The sequence below is a fragment of the Schistocerca gregaria genome, chromosome 5 (assembly GCF_023897955.1).
Source record: "Schistocerca gregaria isolate iqSchGreg1 chromosome 5, iqSchGreg1.2, whole genome shotgun sequence".
Classification (NCBI taxonomy): domain Eukaryota; kingdom Metazoa; phylum Arthropoda; class Insecta; order Orthoptera; family Acrididae; genus Schistocerca; species Schistocerca gregaria.
The window spans coordinates 364,793,629-364,804,165 of NC_064924.1; positions in this window are offsets into that span (position 1 = coordinate 364,793,629).

Below are 10,537 nucleotides of genomic sequence, written 5' to 3' on the forward strand. Positions count from 1 at the left end.
CAACAATCGTAACGTTCTCAACTCTTTCAACGACGGTTAAAAAAGGCAGCTCCTTAGTGCCTTTCACTCCAATGAACTATGTTCGTCTTTTCTTAAGTGGAAAGAATTGGTTTGTCATGCAGGGAGAGATTTGTAAGAAATTCATTTAAAATGTAGAAGTGCTGTTTACAGTCTGTCCACATAGTGCGGTTGTTCTTGCTTTCGAGAGACCCTTTGGTTTTCTCAACAAAGTATTTTCTCCTTTACAGAATGCAACACACCAGTCCTTTCCACCTATGTCTTTCCAGGGTTGATTGATGTAGTTCCTGTCATCTAGTATGAAGGCTACAGTCCGCTCATCTTTCTGTCTCAGTCCAAATCCCCTTTACCCATCTGTATTATTCTCTTGGAAAGAGAGGTTTCCAAATCCTTAGAAAATATAGTTAAACGTCCAACACGGTTACCACATGCATTTGTTTGGTAAAAGGTTACTAATATTCTTAACTTCTGAGGTCATCAGTCGCCCAGAACTTGGAACTAATTAAACCTAACTAACCTAAGGACACGACATTCCAACGTGCGACCGTAGTGGTCGCTCGGCTCCAGATTATAGCGCCTAGAACCCCAAGGCCACTCCGGACGGCAGTGTTATACTTTTCTTTCTGATAACGTTGGTACATATTCGTAAATGGTACTCCGTAAGTTCTATTGGCTTCTAATAGATGTGACACTTTCATCGCTGCTTCAACTGCCCACGTCATTGACCCCTTCCGCCGTTCCATTCTGCCTCCTTTCCTTTTATCGGTCCTTAAAATCTGAAAAAGATGAAGGAATAATTGCAGTATTATTACAAAACAGATCATATTTTGTAAATACGCTGTATCTAACATTCTAACAGTTTTCCACTATTTATTCTTAAAGCCCCGTTCTTAAGTTATTCGTTTAGCCGCAAAAGACATTTAGACGCTGTTGTGAAATAGTTACCGAATGCACTAACAAATGTGTTGATAATAAAGTTAGTGGTAAAGAAGTACTACATTGAAACGCCATATATGATGGACAGTTTCAACACATCTCAGTATTTAACGTTTTAGTCCCAACTATGCGACGAACAATGATATGCTGTTGTAGATACATTCACCTGCAGATGTGGATACTGTCGGTAAAAGTGTATGTCTAGTTGAATTGTCTAAATGTATTACAGTATTGCAGACGTAACAGGATCAATTTCATACACAAATAACGATCTAACATAAGACACCAAAGAGGTAGTTCCGTATAAGTAAGGATATCGCAGACACATGGACATATGTTAACTTAAAGTAATGTTGTATGAAGTGTACAGCTAATGTAAGTTTACTAATTTCTCGTATTATACCTCTTATAGACTCTTACATTGACATAATTGGTTTTCTTTCACAGCAGCTGTGATTGTAACACACGTAAATGACTGTTAGATGCGACATAGAAGGTCTGTCATGATTGTCCTATGTCGTTATCGTAATGAACGACACACAGCTTAATAATTATAAGATACTTTTATAATCTGACGATACTGATTTTATATGTCACTTACAATGACGCTGTGAATTCTTTTGTGTGAGTACGTGACGCGTCATCACGTATGTGTTGTTGTTAACCTTTACATCAGTTGACAGATTCTAGACCGTTTAAACCCGTACTGCTACTTATATATTATTTTATTCGATATATAGAAACGTAATGATCGGTGGACCACTGAAACCAATTTTGCAAGTAAAGAATTTTAGAGGCAGCTCAGAGCTGTAATATGATATTTTTCAAAAAAATGGTTCAAATGGCTCTGAGCACTATGGGACTCAACTGCTGTGGTCATCAGTCCCCTAGAACTTAGAACTACTTAAACCTAACTAACCTAAGGACATCACACACAACCATGCCCGAGGCAGGATTCGAACCTGCGACCGTAGCAGTCGCACGGTTCCGGACTGCGCTCCTAGAACCGCGAGACCACCGCGGCCGGCTATTTTTCAAGTATGTATTTTACGACATTATGAGCTTCATTAAACTGTGTGGTGAAATCAGTGATATCTCGGTAGATATGAACTTATTGTGACCATTGTCAATTATCGCTAAAAGCTACGTCTCCTAAAAATTAAAACAAAATTTCCGTGTCGTACTGCATCCCGAAAACACAAGGATTCCTCACGTCCAATCACTGAAATACTATAAGTTCCACGCCAACAGAAGTTCTTAAAAGTATAACCTAAGACTGGCTATAAAATCTTTTAAGTGGCCACATGTCAGACACAGTCAGTGGGGGCGATGTTTCAGGGACTGACGACAGCTTTGATGGCGTCGTTGTTTTCGGCATAAACCAAGCGAGTATCATCCGAAACTGCGCTCGTGAAACGTGACTAACTAGAGGAGTTTGCCCACAAGTTTTAGAGCCTCTCTGAGAGCCATATTCGGCAGACATTGTATCCTTCCAGTATAAAAACAGTCTTTGTCCATACAGTCGCCGGGAACTGAAGCAGCGCTTGGAGGGCGCTCTTGCAGAAGAGTGGCCGGTCTTTGGCAGTAGTGTTGTCCTCGTGTTGAATATCAGAAACAGATCTTTCAGTCTTCATAGTGATTTTCAGTGCTGGTGCAATGGTGCCACGTTAGCTGCCCGTCTGACGTGATATCAAGATAGCGAGCTGTTGCACCATGTGAGATAAATACTCATTTCCTTTAGTTTCAAACGCCAGAAAGTGTCATAGCTTCTAATTCTACATTCAAATCTACTATCTGCAAGCCACCTTACGGTGTGTAGCAGAGGTTAATTTTGGTACCACGTTAGTTTTCCCCTCCTTCCTGGCGCACAGAAGCAATGATTGTCGGCAAAACTTGATATGGAGGTTTTCTTATCGTTAAAATTTCGCCAGACGTATGTGGGAGGAGGTAACATGTTGCCCGACTCTTCTCTGGAAGTGCGCTCTCTAAGTATTCACAGTAAGTCTCTCTGTGATACAGGACGTCTCTCACGTAGTGCCTCCACTGGTGCCTATTGAGCACCTCTGTGACGCTCTCGTCTACATTAACGAACAAGTGACGAGCGTCGCTCTTCCTTGTGTATTTCCTATCTTTTCGACAGGGTTGGCCATAAGACAGTTGCAGTGCACTAATACTAAATGAATGTAAATAAAAATTTACTATCAACACAGAATTACAAGAATATCTTAATGAACCTACGAAAGATGTTCAAAGTCTTTTCCAAGCTTTTTTAATCAAAAATTGCCTTTCTTCAATGCCGATTTACAAATTTTGTCGCAAATGTTCCTGTATTCGCTCCTTTAAATGCTCAACAACAGTAATCTGACGCAATAAATATCATTTTGCATTATACTCCAGACTGAAAAATCAATGGATGTGATATCGGGGAATCGTGGAGGCCATTCAATGGTGCCATGCCTGCCAGTTCAGTCATCAAAACTTTCATTTACAAAGTCTCTGATAATACTCCTCTTCCTCTTCCTCTTTTTTCCACATCAACTCGTCCTTACCTGGCTGCAGATGTTCAGAATGTATACTCTTTACCATTTCTAACAATAAACCCGCAGGGTAGCCGTGCTGTCTGAGGCGTCTTGTGACGGCTCGTGCGACTCCCCCAGGCGGAGGCTGGAGTCCTCCCTCGGGAATGGATGTGTGTGTTGTCCTTAGCGTAAGTTAATTATATTAGTGTGTAATTCTAGGAACCGATGACCTCAGCAGTTTGGTCCCATGGTCCTTACCAAAAATTTTAAGAAATTCTAACACTATATCTTGAGGTATACCTGGGTAATTTACAAAATTGACAATACCGTTAAAAATGATGCCCGATTAACCCACCGCCGACAATTACCGTCCCTCCACTCTCGTCAGGAGGGTTTTAGTTTGTGTCTACCGCAAAATAGGGATTTGCGAATCCCAGCAGAAACAGTTGAGATTGTTCACTCTACCATTCACCTTAAATCATTTAATCGCTCCAATGTTTTTGTAAAACTAGGGGAACGTCCTGTTATCGAATTGAGTACAAACTGCAGACTTACAGACGCCTGTCCGTATCGTCTCCGTTTATGCGTTGAAGGATACTAGTGTTTGTGGTCTCAATTTCCGCTATTTATGAATTCTTCTAGGCCTATTCTTGCTAATCCATATATCTCGGACCTTTTCATTGGGATTAAATCGGTGACTGCACAATACACTGCGCGACAGTATTATGGTTGTGTACTGTAGTAACAGACCTCACCCGTACAGTTTTGGGAAGCTCCACGGATGACCTAATCTCTTCAAATGTTAATTGTGATTTGCGAATACATTATCGAGTTGCAGAATTGGGTTTTGGGAAGCGTTACAGTAACAAATCACAACCATCAATTTAATTATGGTCGTGTTTCCACCGTGTTCGCAAAACAATTACGTGCTGTTCTGTACTTAACATACTATTCACTTTTTCTCAAATAAAAAGGAACAACCTGATTTCAAATTACTAGTGTCAACTGATATTTGGCAATATGCACTGGTCCATTTCACAACTGGCTACTCTTGCGCTAGGTAAAACGAAGTCTAAGGATTCCTAGGACAATTGGCTTATTGCCCAACCCGTATTAATTCTACTTGGTAAGTGTCCCAGCAGATGCACAATACTCAACAATCGGTCCAACGGGTGATCTGTGAGCTAGTTCCTTCGTGGATGTATTGCACTAAAGTTACCCCTAATGAAGCCCTGTCTGGCATCTGCTTAGCCAACGGTTGGTTTTATGTGGCCATTCCACTTTGAGTATTTTACGTCGGTTATTGTTTTCAGTGTTTTGCCAATAATGTGATCGAGCAGTAGTTCCCTTTTCGGTGCGTTGAACGCTAGTGTCCATTGTAGTAGCCAATCGCTGACGGCAACATCCTAATGTTTTAGGTCTTGGACAATGTGGAGAGAACCGCTGTGGCGCCATCTCACAGTACTAACTTGACGCGTATGGTGTCTGTGGTAGATGCAAGACGTACAGAGTGTACATGAACTGGCCGAAGAAATTTCCTTGTGGAGGCTAGTTTTGATTTGACCTCTGACCTTACTAGGCTTGTAGGAAATGTCAGCCACGTTACACTGCTATGATCTACCTAACAGTATTGATCAACAGGTACGTGTCACGTACGACGAATTACATGCTCAGTGCTCCATTTCTGGAATTATATATACCCGTTTGTTGTTATAGGGACTTGCAAAGAATCATGAGAAATAACTTTTTGTATATAGACTGAACCGGTGAGTGAAAATAATACCAGGGCCAGGAATCGAACCCGGGTTTCATACAAGTGTATGGTTTACTTTGGCACGCCTCCTTCCTAGATTCAAAGTCTCACTGACGCTCAACTCTACTTTAAATTCCCCATTTATTCAATCGTTATGAACATGGACAGGGAATCGAGACAGGTCTCGTCGGGATGACGGAGCAAGCGCAGTGCCGAATAAAAAAAATTATTCTCTAACAACAGTGGGAAGAACTGGCACTGCTTACAGTCTGCGTAGGCCCTCGAATTACGAGGCGAACACAGCGGATTACATTTATGCCATTGAATTCTACGTCATGTCACGAAACCCTGAATCTAAGCAGCTTACGGCATGCATTTTATTTACAGATGAGACAAGATTCACACAGAGCTGAACAATAAAGTATGAAAACTGTTACATTACTCAAGTAACGATAGATGCTGATAATCAAATGCTGATGCTAACAAGACGTCAAGTCCAAGTTAATATTTACTTAGGAGGGAGAACTACAGTACGTCAAGCACATTACCGAAAAATTAGTAGATGCAATTTATCAATCTCGTAATAGGCAAGAATGACAAAAGGTATGTTTTATCCACAACGGGACATCATCCGTCTTTCCATGCCTTGTTCGAGACTATGTAACACAATGAGTGATAGTGGCTTGAGGAAATGCAGCACTATACCCTCCCCAGTACAGCCGGTGGAAGAGACGACCAAAGGAAATGTTGTATTCCACACACGTCGATAACGTCCCCACGTTACAGAACCCCGTGTCGCTTGCATGTGAACAAATCAAAGGGCAGTCAGCATGTAAGTAACAATCCTTCTCGTTAATTTCATATTACATGTAAATAAATATTCTGAAACGTGCCCTGAATAAATGTTCTCTTTTACAACAGATCCACGTCCAAGGAATTATATTTTGAAGGTGATCACAATTTTTATGGGAACAAAACAGTAGAATGATAGGTATAGCCTACTTCACACAACGTTACAGTTGCAGCCATAAACGAACACTTGAATGAATACTATGATCATTCTACTCTTGATAACCTGATGATTAGGAGTCAAGAATGTGCATGTAACCTGCCTTGTACGAATGCATGTAGACTGACTTCCCTTCTGGTTTGAAAAACATAAAAATAAATACAGAAGATTACTGCTTAGTGCTGTTCTTTATCGAAATGTATATACTAATTGTAGTTATGGCTCAGTAAAACGTGAATCTATGCTGAAAGTAGAAAGTTTATCGTGTTACATGTGACAACTAGTCTGAGATTGCAAAGTGTGCAAACTAATATGAAACTGGCACAATTTTTGAATAGTGGAACGTATTAGAAATGGCTTTTGTAGGATTTGATAAAAACAATTATTATTATTATTTCAACAACAACGTGGTCACTGTCACAATAAAGCAAAAGGTGGTCCCCACATGAAACGTCTGTTACAAGAGATCACTACAAGACAAAATTTTAATAACATGGATTTCATATGCATTATAATTGTCTGACACAGTTTACTCGCCTTTCCATGACCCTTCTATTCGAACGACTCATGTCTCTCGAAAACTGACCAGCTCACTAAATAACGGACATTACTTGTACGTAAATGATTGGACGATGAATATCCAGTAAATGCCGCCAAATACTATTGAGCCAACTCACACAATTCAAACGGATACTTTCAGGTATTTGTAGCACGAAATCTGAGTACCCTCAACACAATGTGTACTTAAAATGTCACTCCTCAATAGCAGCCCCTCTGCATCCCGAAACATGACGCAATGACACTCCGGACCCTTTTCGCCTTTAAATTGACAGGTCATTGCGAAATCACTCGGCGTTATCGCCTCTCACTGACTCGCGTTGCCGCCCTCTACGGGCGATGTTCACGTTAGATTATTTGTGAAGTTTATCAATGACACTGATCCTTTCAGTGATCTATTGGTCGGTACAAGAACATCGTCTCAACGTGTCTCCGATTTAGAATACCCGGAAGAAAACCAATTTCTGAAAATTGTGGTTGTTGCAGATATTTTTCAAGGTGTGTATGCACTAATTCGTGATTATTTTGGGAGGTGGGCTGGTGACGCGTGAAAATGAAAAATACAAGTAGCTGTATTGAGAACTGCTTGTAGTGTTAATAAACGTATGATTATCATAGGAACGAGTGACATATTTACAAGAAAATTTTTTTACTTTTGACCGCTAATATCTCTTATAAGGACTATTTTAAAAATACTTGTAAGTATGCTCCAACAACCTTACCAGTCATATTTTAATAGCCCCATCTAAAGTTCTGCTGAAGCATGAGTGTAGCTGAAAAGGCCCGGAAGACCAAGGGTGTCAAGGCTCTTTCCTCTGCTTCAGTACGAACACAATGGCTGGTGTGACCCATTTCATTGGGAGTGAATCTGTAGGTCACATTTCAGTCAGAACTCTCAAGTACTTGTTGTAATGTCCCTGATGCCTGCAGTGTGAGCTTTTGATACTAGTTACTGTTGTGAGGCACTGGATGAGGGTTTGAAGTGTGCTTGATTGCCAGATAAGTAGAGGTACATGGAAAATCGACCTTCCTTCGTTGTGAAATCAAACAAAATTTCTTGATGGGTAACAGATGGTGAGACCATTGTGTCCGCTTTGTCTCATATCCTGTCTGTAACTGTATGTCCAATATAACAAGCGTCGAGTTTGTTTTTATACCTCCTCAACTTTCCGTTATATATTTATCCTGCCAGCACCGTGTATCACCGAGAAATAGAACAACTTTCAAGCACACTTTTACGGTATTTCATAATACGCTTCACGTGTCGACGGGTTTCTATTTTATGTACATTTACTGTTTGTGCTGCTGCCTTCAATCGCCTAACGACAATCTCCTTGAAGCAATTACTGAATTGACCATATCATTGATTAACTATTGCGTAGTGGTTGCGCCTTACTGGTAAATGCTGTGGAAACATCTTTCTGAAAAGAATCTGTAAATCTGACTTGGCATTCATCGATGGAGTGGACTCGAAATAACCTACCCAAACAGATATTTCACACTTCCGTTTGTCAGGCCCGTCTAGTCTGAGGAGGAGAGGAATACGCTATTGCCTTTTCACCTCTCTTTAGCAAGATATCTAAGCTATCAGGTGAAGAAGGATCACCTGAACCAACCTATCGCTCATTGGGTTAGCTACAGTTGTGGAAAATGCAGAAAGAATTATGGTGTCTCGTGCATAAAATATATTCATAGTCTTTCTGCGGAAGCAATGTTCTCTGATTGCAGCAATGATGTTTTCCACAGAAAATACTGGGAAATTGCATCTGTTAATTAGTCTGGTAAAGTGCATGACAAAATGCAAACCTCGGTCTCATGTAAATACTAACTAGAACTTGAATTCTTACTTACATAACAACTTGATAATTAGCACCCGTCCTTACATGATTAGTGTGGTAGTTCTTCTAATATATTATCCTACTCTGTGTGAATCCTGTCTCATCCATAAATAAAATGCAAGCTGTAAACTGCGTACGTTCAGTGTTGCGTGATCTGTCTTATAATTCAATGCCATAAATGTAACCTGTTGTGTTCATTTCGTAGTTTACGCTGTAAGTGACATGAATAAAGTGACTGCTCGTGCGTGCAGATTTGGTCACTAAAGAGCATGGTTTGTGCATTCAGCAGCACCAGTTCTTTGCATAGTTGTCTGAGAATAATTTTTTGTTCAGAACAACATTCGCTTCTTCTTGCGTGATGAGCGAACTCTAACAGGCCTTCCACGCTTCCTTGGCCATGTCTCAATTGATGTTTATAACACAAAGTATGAACGAATTATGAGACATGAGTCAACTCTGAAGTTCGAAGGTCTCTATATGAACTGTGCTTTTGTGTGTTGAATCATGGCAATACAAAAAAAATGAAAAACAAATATGTAAACTAACAGAGTGAAACAGCAGTTACATGAGTTAAAGAGTATAAGAGTCACAAGCCTTAACTGCAGACACAAATGAACATGTAAAGACCTAGGTGTGTATATGAGCTGAATTGTTAATAGTTATATATTGGTTGTACATTAAGTTATTTAGGGACATCTTTTTGTACGAGGATGTCTTAGAAATTTTAGAGGATAAAGTTGTTTTATTGTTTTTTCATTAGTGATTTTATGTGATGAATTTAGCTTGTGAGTGTGGTTACAATTTCAGAAAACATATGATTACACATTCTGATTGATATCTCTCTTTATCAGGTCTGTTTGTATTATGGTAGGTAGTTCATACTTAAGTCAAAATATTATACATTAGTACCATATTCACAGGATACACAAGTATTAAAGTGTAAAACAGAAATCAGCTATATTTTAGAACTACAAGTGCTTCATCTGCTATGCTACTCAGTATTGTTTTTACTTGCAAATCTGATCATTTGTTGTTAAAATCGGATGAATGGTGAAATGGTAGTGCTAAAAATATTGATATTGACTTTATGTTTATTGTGTGGGTTTTCATCAAGCTTGTAACACTTATCTACAACCATGCAATTTGTTACAGTGTTGCTTATTTTTCATACAGGCAAGCTTGAAATTCATAGGATACATATAATGTACCAAACTATATTCGGCACCACATGACAGGTTGAGAATGTGATAAGAAAGAGTGGTCAGTATCCATAAACATCCGTGTCCATGATCAAAATGTAATAAATCACACGATATGTACTGTCCTGTATATCTACCAACACACAGCATACATCAAGATGAAATTCTGCTAACTCTCTGGATATAATATCAATCAGGTTCCCCAGATTATAACCACATAGAATGTTCAGTCATCAATAAATGTAAGAAGATAATTAAAAACAGCATTTATCTTAATAAATTAAATTGTACAAATTAAGCATGGAAACTATATTTCCTTTATGTAAGCTTCTGAAACTTTCCCCTTAAGAAGCATCACCACTCAATAAATATTTATTAAATAATAGAGAATAGAATCCAGGGGTAAACACATAATTTTTATATAAATTTCAATTACTGTAATTGATAATATAAACAATTACCAATTTCTGGAGCTCAGATCTAAATCGGTATAGATGTAAGCTGCTTAAGCAGTTTGAAAACACAAGGAAGATAGCTCATCCATTATTTTGGTACCACAACAATAATACAAACAGGTGATTGATGCACAGTGTGTGGAGTGCACAGTGGCTTTATGTTGAAAATAGGCATTTATCTTCAATGTATCTTATGTTGAAACTGTTGAGAGAACAGAAGAGGCTCTCTCCTGGAATTGTGGAGTATGCAGT